The sequence below is a fragment of the Furipterus horrens genome, unplaced genomic scaffold (genome assembly GCF_987537825.1).
Source record: "Furipterus horrens unplaced genomic scaffold, mFurHor1.1.pri manual_scaffold_4, whole genome shotgun sequence".
Lineage (NCBI taxonomy): Eukaryota > Metazoa > Chordata > Mammalia > Chiroptera > Furipteridae > Furipterus > Furipterus horrens.
In genome coordinates this window covers 196,071,984-196,091,030 of record NW_028327174.1, presented here as the reverse complement: position 1 = coordinate 196,091,030, position 19,047 = coordinate 196,071,984, and positions in this window count along the sequence as shown.

Below are 19,047 nucleotides of genomic sequence, written 5' to 3'. Positions count from 1 at the left end.
TGTAATGATTTCCAAGTTTAACATCTATGATGTTTCCTTGAACACTGGGCAAGGATTTATCTAGGGTTCACTCTTAGGAGCAGAACTGTTGGTCACTTGGCCTGCATATTTCCAACTTTTGTTGACATGGTCAAGTTGCGGTATCTGAGAGCTCACATTTTCCGACGTCCTTGCCAACATTAATAGTGTCAAATCTTCCAACTTTCGCTAATTTGATGGGTATGAAATGGAATCACTTTGTTATTTGATTTGCAGTGTTTTGATAAGTAGTGTGGTAAGACATCTTTTCTTATACTTATTCACCATTCCTGTTTCCTTTTTGTGAATTGTTCATATCTTCTCCTTATTTTTCCACTGGGTTGTCTTCTTGTGACTCATTTATAGGAGTTCTTTATATATTTGGACATTAAACCTCTGTCTATTATCTATTCTGAAAACGTCTTCCTATGGACTCTTGCTTACATTTTAATTTTGCAAATACCATTTATTGAATAAAAGTATTTAATTGGGTTGAGCTTAAACTTAATATTTACTTTTATAATTTCTAGCTTTTGGAACTTGCTTAAGAACTCCTTCTCTATCCTGAGCCATAAAGAAATTCTCCCACTTTTCTTCAACAGACCTTTAAGATTGTTTTTCACATTTAAGTCATTAATTCATCTCAAGTTTATTTTTGTATATGGTGTGAGATAAGGTCTAATTTTATGTTTTTCCATACAAAAATTTCTCCAAACTCCAATTCTGAACAGTCCATCCTTTCCCTGCATAGATTTGTAATGCCTTTTGATTATACACCAAGATCTTATATAACTTGAGTCTACTTCTGGGCTCTCTTTTCTGTTCCTTTGATTTATTTGTCCACCCCTGTGCTAATAACCAGTATGTATTCATTACTGAAACTTTATAATAAATCAGGATATTTGTTAGAGTAAGAACCCTTTCTTGTTCTATTCCAGAATTGTCTTAGCTATTCTTACACATTCACCTTTCTGTGTGAACTTTAGAATCAGTTTAATAAGTTTAATGAGAAATTATATCAGAATTTTAATTGAGATCGCATTGATTTTATGAATTAACTGTGGATTTTCTATGTTGATTTAGCATTCAGTAACTTCCATTTCCTCACATTCTAGTTCCAGGAAGAAGGATGGGGATCTTGGACTTGGGGAGTTCCAGAGTCCCAAGGTCAGATGTAGCAGAGATTAGGTGTTTAGAGCATGGAGTTTGTCATCTGACAAATGAACCTGGGTTTAAATCCTGGACGCGCCACTTACTAGCTGAGTTAGTCCATTATTCTCTCTGAACTACTGATCATACCCATATTCTGGATTATTCCCAGGAATCCAGAAGATAAAATGCATAAAATTGCCTAGCACAGTGCCTGGCACAGGGAAAGTGTTTAACTGATGCTGGTTCTTGTAATTATTACTAACTGGCTTCTCTTGCATAACCAGGGAGATTATTGGCCATAGTAAAATAAAATCAATTCCTGCCTCACTTCATCCTGAAGCTATGTGGAGCTGCCAGTGTTCAAGCAGCTTGATCACAAATTAATAGCAACATTCAGTGATGGCCCTCGTGACTCCTGATTTGGAATTCACATTTAAAACCTGTCTGTTTCTTCTGTGCCATTTTTATACATATACACACGATCTCCCAATCAGCAAGCAAATGGCCTGTCACTGGCCATTGATTTGAGAAGCTTTGGAAGACACCAAAGCTCCCTGACCCTGCCCCACGTCCCCACACCCTGAAACATTCCAAGTACTATGGTGGATTTCAAGTGCTATAGACTGAATATGTCCCCCCCCCCAAATTCATATGTTGAAGCTTAGACCCCAATGGGATGGTATTAGGAGGTGGAGAACTTTGGGCGGAGATTAGGTTGTGAGGGTAGAGCCCTCATTAACTGGATTAGTGCTCTTATAAAGGAGAGACCAGAGAGCTCCCTCACCCCTTCTGCCATGTGAGGACACACCCTCAAGACAGTCATCCATGAATCAGAAAGAGGGCCTTCACCAGACACTGGGTCTGCCACCAGCACCTTGGTCTTGGGCTTTCCAGCCTCCAGAACTGGGAGAAATAAGTTTTTGTTGTTTATTAGCTATGCAGTCTATGACATTTTATTATAGCGGCCTGAATGGACTGAGACACCAAGTCAGGTCATTCCAAATATACCTTCCAAACAATTAATGCAGCTACTTCCTGGAAACAGGCAAATGGGCAAACATACAATAATTATCAGTAGTACCAATAATAGCAGTAATATCACTGCAACTTCTAATACACTCTAATAGGCTGTTGACTTAGGGCCCAAGTCTAACATCTTGAAGATGAACTGGACAGTGACTGTGGTTGATAAACGAAGAAAACGATCTGGGTGTGAATCAGGGCTTTCGAAAACATAGTCAAAGGAGAACCATAAAGTACACCCAGAAAAGACTCTGAATGGTCACGTAATGCTTCAAGCTGTGGCTAACGCTGATGTGTTTGGTTGGTAGAAGCCATCCCTGGCCACAGCCCCATTCCCTGGGATTTCCCCCTACCTCCCATCCCTCAAGGCAAGGACTGTGGGAATTGCAATAGGACCCGCTGTATAAGCCCTCAGTAAATACTGCTGCTGACCACTGTGCGTCAGGTGCTAAGACAAGCACTTTGTAGACATGATCTCATTTAATTCTCCTAACAAACCACAAAGGGAATGAATAACCCTCTAGAGGACCTGTAGCTCAGGAAGGGGCAGGCCCAGGATGGGAACCCAGAGCTGTTCTGAGGTTTTCAGTTTAGTTTTCCCCCACCCCAAAACAAGTGAATGCACCTGTGGACTGAAGCATCACTCTGGATTTAGTGGATGTCTTCAGCCGGCGTGTGAGCAGCACCACTGCGCAGCTGAATCATTTAAATACGCCACTGTCTATTTCCCCCAGACCAAGGAGTATCTGATCGGGCTGCTAAGTACTTCTGCACAACTCCTGGGGACAGAGACTTAAAACCTGGGCCCTGGAGCCAGAAAAAACCCGGGTTCCCATCCTGACTATGTGACTTTGCTCGTGTTACTTAACCTCTCCAAGCTTCTATTTGCTTTCTCAAAGTGGAAATAATAAGCATGTACCTCACAGGATTATTGTATGTATTAAATGAGATAATGAATGGAAAAAGCTTAACACAGGGTCTGGCACCTACTAGGTACTTGGTAAATGTTAGCTTTTATTCTACTGTTCATTTATTCTTAAAATGTTTATTATGTTTCTACTCTGTTTGGGCCCTGAGAACACTGAAATAACCCAGACATGCAATACCCACACACATCAAGATGCTCATAGGTTGGTGTTGAAGCACAAGAAGACACAGGCACTTATAGTTCAGCATGAAAAGTCCAGAGGGAGGGACTGCCTAGGAAGAGCCGACATGGTTCTGGGCCTTTTTCCATGAAGAGAGACTAGCATGGAAAGGGCTAGAGAGCATGAATCAATATGACCCATTCAGGGAGTAACAAGTAATTTAGTGTCCCAGAGACTAAGCTGTACGTGGAGGAGACCATAAAAGGAGGCGGTTTAGAAAGAATATTTTTTCTAAATAAAGAAAATATTTAAATACAACACAGTATATTTATTTCAACCCAAAAGCCAGCATTATGCTTTAAGGAGAAACACTAAAGGCAGTCCCAGAAGGAGACTTCCAGCCAAGATGGAGGACTAGACAGAAACGCTGAGTCTCCTTCCACAACTAAGAAGGAATACAACTACTTCAAAACAAGAGACAACCAGAAGTTACAGAGGACCAAGCTGCATGGAAGTCCAACAAACAAAGACATAAAGAAGAAATACTCATCCAGACAGGTAGGAGGAGCGGAGCCAAGGCAGAGAGGACACAGTGTGGTGGCGGCACGCTGGTGGAAAGTGCAGTCACACATTTTGAGAAGTTGGGAGGGACACCTGTGGAGCGCTCCCAGCACCAGACCAGACCGCACAGCTCATGGTCCCAGTGCCAAGGAAAATAAAGCCTCATTGCTTTTGACTGTGAAAACCAGTGGGTGGGGGCGGAGGAAGAAACTGCCAGTCTCTCAGCAGAATCCACTTGTTTAAAGGGTCCCCACAGTCTTAGAACGTCCTCAGACCCACCCACTCTGGGAACGACAGCCAGGGCAACAACTAGAGAGGCACCTGTTCAATACAGAAGTGGGAGAAGTGCCTGGAAAAGTGGCAAGTGCTGAGCAGGCGGCATTGTTCCCTCTACACACACACACACACACACACACACATACACAGCACCACAATGTGGTGAAACGAGTCACCCTGTACTGACGCATATCTAAGGCTCCACCCCTTAAAACATAACAGGAGCAACAGCTCCACCTAAGACACAGAGGCAAACAAACACAGGAACCTGTCAAGATGAGGAGACAGAGAAGTATGGCCCAAAAGAGGGAATGGATCAAGTTTCCAGTGGGAGAACTAAGCGACAAGGAGATAGCCAATCTCATATGAGGAGATAGCCAACCTAACAAATGAGGAGATAGTCAACCTAACAGAGGCAGAGTTCCAAACACTGGTGACAAAGATGCTTACAGGCTTGACAGATATATTTAAGTATGGCAAACGCATAAGGGAAGAAGAGAAGGCTATACTAAATGAAATGAAGGAAAATCCACACAAAACCAATGATGAAGGGTAGGAAACTGGGGTTCGAATCAAAAAACAGTCGACCAGTACAGAATGAGGAAACAAGAATTGAAAGAAATGAGGAGAGGCTTAGGAACCTCTGGGACAACTTTTAACGTGCCAACATCTGAATCATAGGAGAAGGAGAAGAGGAAGAGCAAGAAATCAAAAGCTTCCGTAGAAAAATAATAAAGGAAATCTTCCCAAATTTGGTGCAGGGAATAGACATACAATTCTAGGAAGCACAGAGAGTCCAAACAAGATAGACCCAAAGAGGACCACACCAAGACACATCATAATTAAAATGCCAAAGGTTCAAGATAAAGAGAGAATCTTAAAAGCAGTAAGAGAAAAGCAGAGAGTTACCTACAAAGGGATGCCTATAAGACTGTCAACTGATTTCTCAAAAGAAACTCTGCAGACAAGAAGGGACTGGCAAGAAGTATTCAAGGTAATCAAAAGCAAGGACTTACAACCAAGATTACTTTCTCCAGCAAAGCTATCATTTAGAATGGAAGGGCAGATAAAGTGCTTCCCAGACAAGGTAAAGCTAAAGGAGTTCATCATCACCAAGCTATTATTATATTAAATGTCAAAGGGGCTTACTTAAGAAAAAGAAGATCAAAATTATGAACATTAAAATGGCAACAAACTCACAACTATCAACAACTGAATCTAAAAAATAGAAGCAAAATCCAACTAAGCAAACCAGAATAGGAACAGAATCATAGGTATGAAGATCATTTGGAGGATTATCAGATGGGAGGGAGAAGGGGGATAAATGGGAAAATAGTGCAGGGATGAAGAAGCATAATTGGTTGGTACAAAATAGAGAGGGGGAAGTCAAGAATAACATAGGAGAGGGTGAAGCCAAAGAACTTATACGCACAACCCATGAACTAAGGGGGGTGGGATTGCTGGAGGGAAGGGGGTTACTGGGCAGAGGGGGGCAAAGGGGAAAAATGGGGACTACTGTAACAACATAATCAATAAAATACACTTAACAAAAAAGGATAGTGAAGGAAATGGAGAAGTCAAAGAACTAAGAGGTGGAGATTGCTGGAGGGAAGCAGGGTACCAGGCAGGAAGGGGGAAAGTGGGGAAGCATTGGGGCAACTGTAATATCATAATCAATAAAACATACTTTATAATAAAAACCCAAAAAACAAAAGTAGTCCCATTATGATGAAACACCATTATTTAACATAGTTCTGGAAGTATCAGCCCACACAATTAGACAAGAAAAAGAAGTGAAAATAAAAATAAGAGAACAGAAGGAAAGTTGATCATTAGTTACAAAATCAACTGAAAAACCAACCATATAAATAATGTGAGAATTTAGTAAGGTGGCTGGGTGCAAAATTAAGATACGATACTAAAGTTAATAGTCTTTATAAATAGAACAACCAGTTAGAAGAGATAATGAAAGAGAAGTTCCTGTTTACAATAGCAGCAAAAAGATAAAATATTTAAAAATTAATTTAACAAAAATAAAATGTACAAGATTTATTGGAAATGTACTTTAATAAATTGCTGAGGGGCATAAAAGAAGACATAGATATGTACAATGATTTTGGATAGGATGACTCAACATCATAAATATATGTGTGTATATTATATAGAAGATCTGTCCGGAAAAAGTCCAGCCATTGCTGATATAATAAGAAGGGTTTGCACAGCATTGAAGTAACCTGGCAGCCAAGGAGAGTAGACTACAATGCGTGTGTGTGAACAATGACGACTTCACTGTATGAGTGGATGGGGGCAGTAGACACCATTGAGTGAGCATGGGTACTGTGTGGCTATTGTATTCTAAATGACCGAGCAAGTAGAGCAATGAATCTGCATCAAATTTTGTGTTAAGCTTGAACATTTCTCTGCAGAAACTATTCAGATGACTCAGAAGCCCGCAGCTACGGGCAACTGCTGATTGGTAGCTTCATCACAACAATGCACCCGATTATGCACCATGTCTCATGCAGAGTTTTTTGGTGAAACATCAAATCACCCAGGTGACTCAGCCCTCGTACAGTCCAGAGTTGGCACCCTGTGATTTCTGCCTTTTTCCAAAACTAAAATCACTTTTGAAAGGGAAGAGATTTCAGACTACGATGAGATTCAGGATAATACGACGGGGCAGCTGATAGTGATTGGGAGAGGTGTGTGAGGTCCCAAAGTGCCTACTTTGAAGAAGACTGAGGTGTCATTGTCCTCTGTACAATGTTTCTTGTATCTTCTTCAATAAATCTTTCTATATATAGATATAGGTATAGATTATAGATATAGATAGACAGATTCACATTAACTAAGTATATATGTATTTAATGTAATTCTGGTAAAATACCAATAGGAACTTTTAAAATATGTAAGCTGAATCTAAGGTCCATTAGACAACATAAGTAAGAAAATTCTGAAAATTCTGAAAAAGAAGAGCAATGAGGGAAGACAAGTCCTAACATATATTAGAACATAGTATAAAGCTACATACTTTTAAAAAGTGTGCTATTTAGAGAGATGGGTCAATAGGACAGAATAGAACATTTGAAAGCATTCTACTTATAGTGAGTAGAATTATGTCCCCCCAAAAGGTATGTTCAAGTCCTAATCCCCACTACTGTGACTATGACCTTACCAGAAATAGGGTCTTGGCAGATGTAATCAAATTAAAGTGAGGTCATACTGAATGAGGGTCTTATTGAATTAGACCCTAATCCAATGGCTGGTGTCTTTATAGGAAGAGAATTGGACAGGGATATAAAACTGAGAGTGAAAACTGGGGCAGAGATTTGAGTTATGCCGCCACAACCCAAGGAATGTCAAGGACTTCTAGCAAACAACAGAAGTTAGCACAGACAAATTAAATGCTTTGTCTCACCAGAGTCACCAGAGGTAGTCTGGCCCTGCAGACATCTTGATTTCAGACTTCTAGCTTCCAGAACTTTGAAAGAATAAATTCCCTTTTTTTTCCCTTAAGATTTTATTTATTTATCTTATAGAGAGAGGGGAAGGGAGGGAGAGAAACATCAATGTGCGGTTGCCTCTCACATGCCCCCGACTGGGGACCTGGCCTGCAACCTAGGCATGTGCCCTGACTGGGAATCGAACCGGCAACCCCTTGGTTCATGCGCTGGTGTTCAATCCACTGAGCACACCAGCCTGGGCAGTTCCCATTCTCTTAAGCCACCCAGTTTGTGCTCATTTGTTACTGCAGCCCTGGAAAACTAATACAATAGCTAAATGCCTATAGGAATTTAGTATATGACAAAAGTGGCATTGCTAATCAATAGCAAAAAGACAGATTATTCAATAAATAGTGTTGGGAAAACTCAATAGCCATCCAGAAAAATAGCTGAACCCCTACCTCACACCTTACACCAAAGTAAATTCTAGAATAGATAAAGCATGAGAGTAATTTCAAAAATATTTTTAGAGTAAGGAAAATTTTTTTGAAGTATAAAAAAAATTTAATGAGTCCATAAATTAAAAGATTGATAAATTTGGCCACATAAGATTATTTTTAATTCTTCATGGAAAATAATATAAATAAAGTCAAAAGATACATGGATCATAGACATATCATATGTTATTGACAAAGGACTGATATTCTTGCTATTTTAAGAGCTCCTACTTACCAGGAAGAAAAAAACAAGCAACCTAATTAAAGACAGGCAAAGAATATAAACAAACAGTTCCCAGGAAAGGAAATGTAAACGATTCTCAGTCATATGAAAACACGATCAACCTCCCTTGTAGCAAGAGAAATGAAATTACAGCTACGAGATATCATTTTATATCTAACAGATTGACAAAGATCAAAAAGTTTGATAGCATGCTGTGTTGGCAAGGGTGTGTGAAACAAGAGCTCTCATTCACTGCAAGTGGAAGGGCAAATCGGTACAACCTCCCTAAGAGCGATTTGGCAATATCTAAGTAAATTAAAAATTTACATACCCTTTAACCCAGAAATTCCATTTCTAGGAATTTACCATACAAATATACTAGCATGTGTGCAAATTAATGTATGGATGTAGATATTTATTGCAGCTCTGCTTATAATAACAATAGATTGGAAAGAGCTCACTTTCCCATCAGCAGGGGAACAGCCATTCACTGTTTTATAAGAATAAAGCTGTTTTATATTTGCAATGTGAAAAAATTTCTGTGATATGTAGTAAAGGGAGAGAGGGAACAAAGTGCAGAACAGCGTGGACAATACAGTATCATTTGTGAAAGAAGTATTTTATGGACATGCTTTCATAGGCATCGAATGTCTCTGTGAAGGTACATGAGAAACAAGCAAGAGAGACTGCCTTTCAGTAAGGAACTAGGGTGCTGGAGTGAGGGAGCTGCATGCTTCATACCTTTATATGCTTCATGTGCAAGTGTTAATCGTTCTAAAAAATGCAAATGTATTAAACAACAAAAAAAATCATAAAGAAAGTAGAAGTTTTCATCTGAGATCTGAGGTCAGATGTCAGCTCCCTCACTTTCTTGGACAAGTTATTTCAACTGTCGAAACTTTAGTTTCCTCATCTGTACAAGGGGGATGATAGTGTCAAAATGCAGAGAGAAAGCAAACGTTACAAACGTTTAACAACTGGTGAATCTAATAGGGGAGTGCATTGTATTAGCGCACTTTTTCTGTAATTTTGAATCTTTTTCCAAGTTAAAAAAATAATTTAATTGCTGATTCCCGGGCCACACCCCAGCCCTATTAAATCAGAATCTCTGGTGGTAAGGCTGAGGAACCCAGCGTTCCTTCCAAGCATGCTGTGCTGTGAGCGCCACTGGGCTAGCACAAAGCTGGGGTTAGAAGCCAGCTGAGCATGGTGGCTGGGCCACCCCAGCATCTCCTGCAGGCTGCTTCCCTTGCTTGCTCAATGGGGCAGGGCTCAGGTAAAGAGGGCCGGTACAGGACAGGTAACTGGGAATCTGGGATGGTGGGGCTCGGAACTGGACAGAGACTAGCTCCCCTTGACTATCTTGGGGGCAAGGGGCCCTGCACTTTCCTGCCCTGGAATTGAAGGAGAAGACCAGGGGGAGCCTGGGGTGTCAAACTCCGCCCCCCACCCACCGCCAGGGCTCTCTTCCCCAGCCTGTGCCTGGGCACGCAGGGAACCCTGGCTCTGGCAGGGCCCCCATCAGATAAGGCCGCCTCCTTGGCGCGGGCAGCCCTCTGGCAGCCTGGGAGCCGGCGAGGAGTTTACGTAAGCCAGTTGTTGATGGAAAAACAAATGCACCAGCAGGCGTTTCCTGGCCTGCTTGGAGCCCGAGGCCCCAGACGCTGGCGCACCCTGAGAGGCTTCGTTCTGACAGCTCCCTAGAGGCTCGGGCGAAACTCTGGGGGTCCCATGTGGTGAAAGACCGGCCCTCAAGGGGCCACCCAGAGCTCCACCCCCAGTCCAAGCCACCTTGCATGTGAGCCCAGCCTGCAGGAGGTGTTTAATGAATGCTTGTTCTTAACCTCTCCCCTGTGGGCACTAGCACCAGCCAGGGCTTCCAGGGGATCTAGCTCAGGCCGCATCCCCACGCCCCTAGAGTCCAGGGTCCAGGGTCAGGCACCCATCAGCACCAGTCCACTGAGTGCTTGCTGCATGCCTGACGGGGGCGGTGAGAGTGGGCATGTGCTTGGAGGAGATTAGGGGCAACTCTCCTCTCCATATGAAGCCTCCCCTCCTGCTTCTAGAAGTGAAGGAGAGCGAAGGCAGACCTTCACAGAGCTGTTGGGAGGACGAAATAAGACAACTAAAAGCAGATCTTACCCCCCACCCCCACTCCATACCCATCTTTGCCTGGAGAGGGGCAGAAGCCTTATGCACAGTTGATATACCCCAAGACCATAATTGCATAAAATGATGCTATTTAATAGTGGAAAGATCTGGAATCAAATGCTGGCTCTGCCACTACCTTGCTGTGTAATCTTGGGCAAGGCACTGTCTTTCTCTGGGCTTCAATTTCTCCATTCACCAAGGGAGATGCTAATATCAAATACCCATCTTAATGCTCTGGTGAGAGTAGAACAAGCTGATGCCTGTGGAAGCACTTTCTAGACTATCGGAGGGTTAATCCTATCAGCTGCAAACTGTCCTATTAATGCCAGTGGGGGGATGAGGTTGGGGGGCTGGGAAATGCAGCCTCGGACACAGGCTTTGGCATCAGGCCTGGTCTCAGAACCCAGCCTGGACATCCCCTTGTTTTGTGACCTATGGCTAATGGCTCAACCTCAGTTTTCTCATCTGTGGAGTAGGGATAACATTACTTACCTCCTAGTTCTCCATGAGGAGCAAAGGAGCATAATAATAGGAGCTAATACTTCTTGCACACTTATTGCATGTCAGACAGGGTTTTTAAGTGGCTGTTATATATTAACTCACATCCAGTCATTTTATAGCAGGGGAAATTAAGGCAGAAAGATTGTAAGCAATTCATCTAAGGTCACACAGCTGGGATGTGTTGCTGGAAAATAGTCTTGGCAGTCTGGCTGGCACCGGAGCCCAAGGTCCTAACCACCAGGCTTTGCTACCTCCCCAGAACCTGTATAAAGAGTTTAGCAATGGTGCACAGTCAGGCCTCAGCAAACAGTAGCCATTCTTATTATTTTATTAATATATTGTGTTGATATCTCATGATCTTAATTACCCATCAATCCCTTCTTGGAGCCAGGCAAGCTGGAGCACTTTGGGCCTGGGTGGGTGCCAGCTGAGAGCTGGCGCCAGGAGCCCCAAATGCGGGCAGAGCTTTGTTTCCTCATCACACCCAATGAGAACCAGCCCGTGGGATGGTGGGGCAGGTGGGTCCCGTGCTGGGCTGGGCCCTCAGGTGAGCGCAGATGCCACAGGCGGCCCTCTTTGCCCAGTCCGGTGCTGGACACCTACCTGGAGCAGGGCAGGGCCAGGAGGGGGAGGCAGGGGCAGACACTGGGTCTTTTGTGTCCTGCTCCCCACGTGGCCCAGCCCATAAACCCGTCCCCACCCTGGCCCCAGGATGCACGCTGCCCTCCTGGGAGAGGAAAGAATTCAGGCTGGAGTCAGGAGTCCGGCCAGTACCTTGGCTCCATAGCTTTCTGGCCAAGTTTCCTTGAGCTTGTCCCTCCTGGCTCTAGGCCTGGTCTCCTCGTCTCCCAAATGAGGTATAGGGAGCTGGACTCAGGTACATGTAGGGGTGGGGTATTAGAGAAGGGAAAGAAAAGAAACACAGGGGTCCTGAGGAGGATGCAGTCCCTGAGGGAGACAGGGCAGGGGCTGGCCACTCTTCTGTTGGGTGGAATGTGGTCAGGATTTTTTACCCCTCCTTGGACAGGTCCAGATCATCCTTTAGCCCTAACACATCCCCAACCTGCAGCACCCAAGCAGACACCACCTTGAACACCTGTGCACACCTGAACACTCATCCCTATGTGAGTACACAGACGTACACACACCCCTGAACACAGACACACATACTTCATCACAGAACACACATCTCAACAAATACATACAGCAGACACCCCCATATTAACATCCACACCAACATGACCACAGACACAGATACACAGAGACCAGAACACCCAGAACACACGCCCTGACCTACATCCACCACACCTCAATGCACACCCTACAGCCCACCACCCCCAACACACACCACACAGGCTCCAGTTCTTGTGGAGGCCACTGGAGGGCAGAGTGAGCCCCTTGGGGAGCCGAGGATTGCTGCCTGGACCTGCACGCCCTTATTCCTTCCCATACCTGGAGAGCCCCTCAGGCTTGAGCCCTGCCCAGAGGCCCGCAGGAATGAGCCTAAAAGAAAGGAGACGTTTGGGGGGACCTACTGTGTGCCAATCCCTGTGCTGCGTGCTTCCGAGCTGAAACAGCCACTCAACTCAGCCTAACACAGTACCTGGCACACATTAGGGACTCAGAATTATTAGTCCCAATTTGAAGCTGAGGAAAATGTCCAGAGCCCCGAGTAGATCTCCAACCTCGGACGTCCCTAATGGAAGTTCATCAGCGCAGACCTCAGATGGGTGAGGAGGAAAAGCTGCAAAGCCCCGGGGCAATGTCGAGGTGCACCGCCAGGGGGCGCGCTCCACCTGGCCCCGGCTGGTGCTCCCTCGCCCCACACCCGGCGGGGCGGCGTTCCTCCCCAGTCCCCGGGGCCCCGACGGGGGCCAACTCCCCTGAGAGCTTCGCTTGGTCCGCGTGGTCCGGCAGGGCGCCCCCGCAGGATGTCTCTGCTCCTCACCCCGCCGGATCCAACCTCGGCTGGGCTCCGGTTTCCGCCCCCTCCCCAGTCCCCAGCGGCCTCCTCTGACAGCTCCAGGCCGCAGCCACCCCCTCTGCCCGGAACAGCCCCAAAGCACACCCCCACTGCAGGCTCCTCTGAGGCCGTTCCACAGTGGAGCCCATAAAGGTGCCTGGGTGAGAAATTGACTGAAATAAACAGCAACAGCTCCCAGGAGCAGGACACTCCTATGCGCTATGGCCGCAGGAGTTATAATCACCCAATGTTCACAGAAGCCTATGAAGTGGGTGCTACCATTAGCCCGGGTTTGCAGATTTAAAATGCTGGAAGCTCACAGAGGTTAGGTAATTTGCCCAGGATCCCAGCAGAAGTAAGTGGCAGGACAGGGTCTAGGGCCAAAGCTCTAAGGCCTAGACAGACCCTCAACCACAGTGAATGCCCATTTATTCTCTCCAGGATTGAGGATATTTTTGTTAATGACTCACCAGCTGCCAGGCACTGTGCTGGGTGTAATAAAAAGATGAAGACAGAGACACTGAGTCATGGAGCTTAATGTAGCATGGAAAGAAGTAAAATAGTCCCAAAACATGCACCTACAGATTCATCACCAATTTGCTCACTTACTAAAAGATGTGCTACTAGGAACCCTGTGCCCAGCACGGTGCTGGCCACACTGACCCAGGCAGGAACAGGTAGCGCCGAGTGGCCCTGTGAGAGGCGGAGGTGAGGGTAGGAGTCAGGGTGAATAGACAATTACAGCCCAGTTTAGTGACTGGGGAAGAAGTTACAGCAGGGTCAGGCAGGGAGAAGGCTAAGCAGGGAAGGCTCCGGAGAGAAGGGGGATTTGAGCAGGAGTTTTTGAAGGGAAGAGGAGGGGTAGGACCCTCAGGCAAAGGGCCCACCCAGCATGTAAAGCATTGATGAGTTTGGTGCACCTGGCTGGCTTTAAGCCCAGAGATGGGTGGGTCCCAAGTCCTGCACCAGAGAGGTGGGCAGGGACCAGCTTGTGAGTCTACCAACTTAAGGACCAACTTGCTCTGAAGAGCTGGGAAATCGAAAGAAGAGAAACAATGGGTAAATGTCCCAGGTCCCTTTCAAGTGCCTCTCATGTGACTTAGAGCCCCCTGCTAGGAAGGATGGGCCAGCACTTTGATGTCTTAAAGGTATCAAAAAATTAATAATACCAAACCCCAAATTCCTGATTACTTTCCTCCATCCTCTTCCCAATGACTTCGTCCGCAAGGCAGGGAAGGGCCCCACCACCCACTCAGTTATGGCTCTACCCTTTCTTTGCCCTCTCTCCCCCCATAACCAGTCTATCTCCTCTGCCGCCACCCAGTCAGATGCCCTATAGTCTGGCTGAGCTCAAGGGACTCCTCACATCCACCTCTGCCCCTCCTGCCCTGACTCATGATTCCCAGCTTCCTGGTGCTCTTGGACTGAAGACCCAGGCTTGCTGCCTGGAAAGCCCCTGGTCATGTCTCTAGGCCCTCCTCCCACCACTCTGGTTCTCGCTCTGAGAGCTCCAGTCACACTGATCATTGTTTAGTGCCTTGGACTTGCTGGGCCTCAGGGCCTTTGCACACACTGTTATGTTTTTGCCCCCCACCTCCTCTACCATTTGCTGAGTTAATTCCCACTCACTTATGTGATCTCTCAGGGAAGTCTTTCTCCAGGAAGCCATCCTTTCCCTTGCCTTGTGTATATACGCTCATGGTCCCACTTACGTCTCATCACAGACATCATTAGGAAGTTACTTTTGAGGTTGTTTGATATTTGTATTCCCCACTAAATCCTGATTTCCATGAGGGCAGGGACCATCTTATTGACTGGTGACCATCACAAGACCTGGCACTCAATAAGTGTCCTTTAGCAGGACAGACCCAGCTCTACTGCTTCCTGGCTGGGTATCCTTAGGTAAGTCCCTTTCCCTCTTTGAGCTTCCACTGCTCATCCCCAGTGAAAATGCACAAGTAAGCATCATCATCATCAGATTGAGGGTGGAATAAATGTTATGGGAATGAGTGACTATCGATAACTGGAAGCTGGCCAATGAGTATTTGAGAGTTCATTATATGCTTCTGCTTACTCTGTGCATGTTTGAAATTGTCCATAACAAAAAGATTGTGAGATGCACCAGCCTGGGCTCCTTCCTCCCCAGATTGTGGTAGGGAACCAGTGAAGGTATTTTGGAAAAGCTGCTGGAGTGCTTCTGAAGCACAGCTCTGGCTAGGGGCTCTCTGAGGCTGCTGCCAGCTCCAAAGACTCGGCAGCAATTCTCTCCTGCCCACGTGGGTGCTGCTCACTGGCGGAAAAATACCACGGCCTAAGCAAACGATTCTGCCCTGTCCCCTAACCCCCACAGCCTCAAACACTTCTAGGTCAGTTGTCTGATCTTCCAACTCAAAAAAGTCCCCCAAACATCAACTCCTGTTACTAGTTTCTTCTGGACTCCCCTAGCCTCTTGAACCCCCAATCCCAGCTGCTTTCATGCCCAGTTTGCTCCTGTAAGACCCCAGAATGGGCCTGAATTGCCTAGGTGCCCCGAGCTACAGTGCCTGGCACGGTGGAGGGATTGAAACATGCTAGCTGAATTGAATTGAACTGCAATGAAAATATCTTTGTGGCCTCCAAGCTTTGTGATCCAGACAAATGACTCCTCCTTGGCTTCCTTGTCTGTGACACAGAATGACAATCCACGCCCCAACAGAGCTGTGGGAAGGATGCAATGAAATCATGACTCTAAAGGCGTTGCAAATGCGTAGGACTTTTACCTCATGCAGAGCCAGACTGTCCCTCCTTGGGGCTCCCATAACCCCAGGCTTCCCTCACGCTGGACAGTGGCTGGCTGGTGACACACATCTGCCTCCCAGAGAGTCTGGGAGCCAAAGGGAGGTGTTGTTGGCTAAATTATCTCCAGCTCCCAGTCCCCAATGCCCAGCACAGGGCCAAGGAGAGAAGGACAGACAGAGGGGGAAAGGTAGCAGGGAAGACAGGAAGGGCCTGCTGGAAGTCCTAGTGGCCCTGGGGGCCAGAGGAACCAGGGTGGCTATGTGTGGGGCCTCAGCAGATGAAGCCTGGAGGTGTCCACTCTTGCCTGCAGGACACGCACGCCACAGAGGCAAACACTTCCCCTCCAGGGAGCTGGTTCTGCCACGTGGAACTCCAACCTTAGTATAGGGAATGGGAGGGACCCTGCAGCCCAGGAAAGAACGGGGGTCAGAGGCAGCTCCCCAAGGACCCCAGGATCAAGTTGCAGTTGATACTTCAAGCCATCCATAAGCTGAGCCTCACCCACCTGTCCAGGGGCAAACCCAGCCATTAAACTGCTCTTCACTCCGGAACGAGCTCTGCATGCTCTTGCCTGTGCCCCGGATATGTGCTCTGCCTGGGTGTTCACCCTGCTCTCTTCTCTACCCAGTCACCTTTGATTTGTTCAAGACCCAACTGCAATTTCATCTCCTTGGAGACTTCCCAACTTCTCAAGACAATTCCTCACTCCTCCGTGGCCCCCTTGTGTTTAGCCATACCCCCTACATGGCAGTACATAATACTCCCCAGGAATCCTAACAATGGAATCCCTACAAGGTGGATTCCATTGGCCCCATTTTACAGATTCGGATCCTGAGGTTCAGGGTGGCTACTACCTTGTCAAAATTCAAAGACTGAGGAAGCTCTCTTCCATCTGCTCCAGAGCTCCCCACTCTGGGGAAAAGGAGACTTGGTCGGTTGCGACACAACAGAAATGTCACATTCAAGACCCCAGTCTCTACAGACTGCCTGAAGGCCAGGCCTGGGTGTGGGTCCCAAGAACCAGGAGGGTCTCCGTCTCCATAGCAGTTGGAGCCCAAAGGGTCTCTGAGATGGCTCCTTGGTCCCCTCTGTAGCCAGTACAGGGAGGTGAGGCCCGTGCTTCGGAGCCACAGGTGGCACCTTCTCCCTCACTCCCATGGCCAGTGGACAGAGGTGAGCTGGCAGCCTCCACCCTTTCGCCACCAAGTGCCTGCCTGCCTTTGCCTCTCTCTTCCCCAGTCTGGGTCTCTCATTTCTGCCTGCCCTTCGGTTTCACCTTTTCCCTCTGAGTGACTCTCTTTACCAGCCCCAGAGAGACCATCTCTGTCTCTCTGTCTTGGTCTCTCTCAGCTCTGAGTCTGTGCCAGGGTGTCCCCTTTACCTCTGAGTCTTCTCTTCTTAATGTCAGTCTCTCTTTCTCTCTGTCTCATTGCGTCTCCCCCTGTGTCTTTGACGCGGTCTCTTAACCTCGGTTGCTAGCCCTGTCTCTCTGCCTCTCTCTCCCCCTGTGTCTTTGTCACTGGTGTTCTCTCCCTCTGCCTCTGCCTCTGTGTATATCTTTGTCACTGTGCCTTTATGTGTCTCCCACCCTTCTTCTGTCTCCCAGACTCTGCCACTGTCTCCCTGCCTCTCTCCCCATCTCCCTGTCTCTGTCACTCTCTGATCCTCTCCCTCTGTGTGTATCTCTCAGTCTCTGGCTCGGTGGAGGAAAATGCCTTCTCCACAGTGGCCCCATCCCTGGCCCAACTTGCTCCCATGTTGGCGGCGGGAGACCCCTGGGCATCATTCCAGGGCCTGCTCCATCTGGGTGGCAGTGCTGACAGACGAGATAGGGATCGGACTTGGCTCTGTCCGGGCCTGAGCAAGGGGCACAGCCAGGCGATGCGGGGGTGTCTGGGTGCCTGCAAATGTTTGCATGTGTGCACGTCTGGGTTTGTGTGCGGGTCTCCCTGGGTGGGGTGGTCTGGGTGTCTGTCTAAATATATTTGTGAGCGTCTGGGCCTGTTTATGTCTGTCTGCGAGCATTTGTGTTTTTGTGTGGGGCTGTCTGGGTATGAGCACCTCAGCCTGTGGGTCTCCCCAGCACCCACGAATGCCTCCAAGTGTCCATGTGTGCACGTCTGTGGGCACACAGATGGGTCCCTGGGAGTACCTGCAGTCATGGTACGTCTGTGAGGCTGGCTATGCTCTCATTCTCTCACAGGCATCAGTGGGGTACAGATTCTATGTGACAGGTAGCGAGGCTGAAGCTTCTAACCCCCATCCTTAGCTCTGTGACTACGATATATGTTTCTGTTTGAGGTCGGAGTCTGGAGGTGGAAAGACTTGGTTAAAATCCTGCCTGACCCCAGGCAGGGTGTCTAATCTGGGACAATTCTGAATTCATTCAGCAAAAATGTACTGACATTAGATCAGGTACTACCTTGGGAGAGGTTCCCTGGGCAAGGCCCGAGGAAGCCCTCTGGGTGCTGTAATGACTTATATCTTCATTTGGATGGGTGGGGGGATCACATGGGTGTGTTCATTTGGAAAACATTACTCAAGCTGTTCGTTCCAGACATATGCACTTTATGCACATTATACATCAATATCAAAGTCTACAAAAAATTTATTGAACTCCTACTATCTGCCAGGCATTAAATAGTAATACAATAGCATGTGTGTGTGTGTCTAACATTTCAGAAAGTGAGTTAGTCCTGGCTTTAAGCACTCAGTTCATTCCTGCACCCCCTCTCCCCCTACCCTGTCCCAGCCATGATGGTAGAGGAAGAGAGACCCTGGTCCTGGGCCGAATTATTCCCCTGCTGATCTCTCCTGGCTATTTTCTCAAGGCAGCTTGTTGTTCCCTCTGGAGTTTCAAATTGATGGGCCACTAAGGGACATTTTGCTAGGCAACGGTTAGCATTCAGTGAAGTTGGTAACGGAGCACTATGCAGCAGGGCTCGGGGGGGGAAATGAGCAGTATAAGATGCCCAGTGGACAGACAGCACACCTGCTTGATGCATTTAGCAGTAATAGGCAGTGCCTAGATACACACATTCCTGCTCTCCACCTCCACATTTTATCACCTGTCACCCATTATTCAATAAAACATTGAGCCCCTCCTATATGCCAGGTTCCCTGCTGGGCCCTTCAACATACCTTACTTTGCCCTCATTACAACTGTCAGATGAGGACCATTATCTTCATCTTCCAGCTGGAGAAACTGAGGCCCAGAATGGTGAAATGACTCCCCTGCATTCACACTGCTCAACAGTACAGACTACAACCTCATTCTCCTGCTTCTAAGCATCCATCCTCTCTGGATACGTATTTTCTCTGGGTTTCTGAGTTTGACTGAAACTTTCAGTAAAGGAACCGATTCATTTGCTTT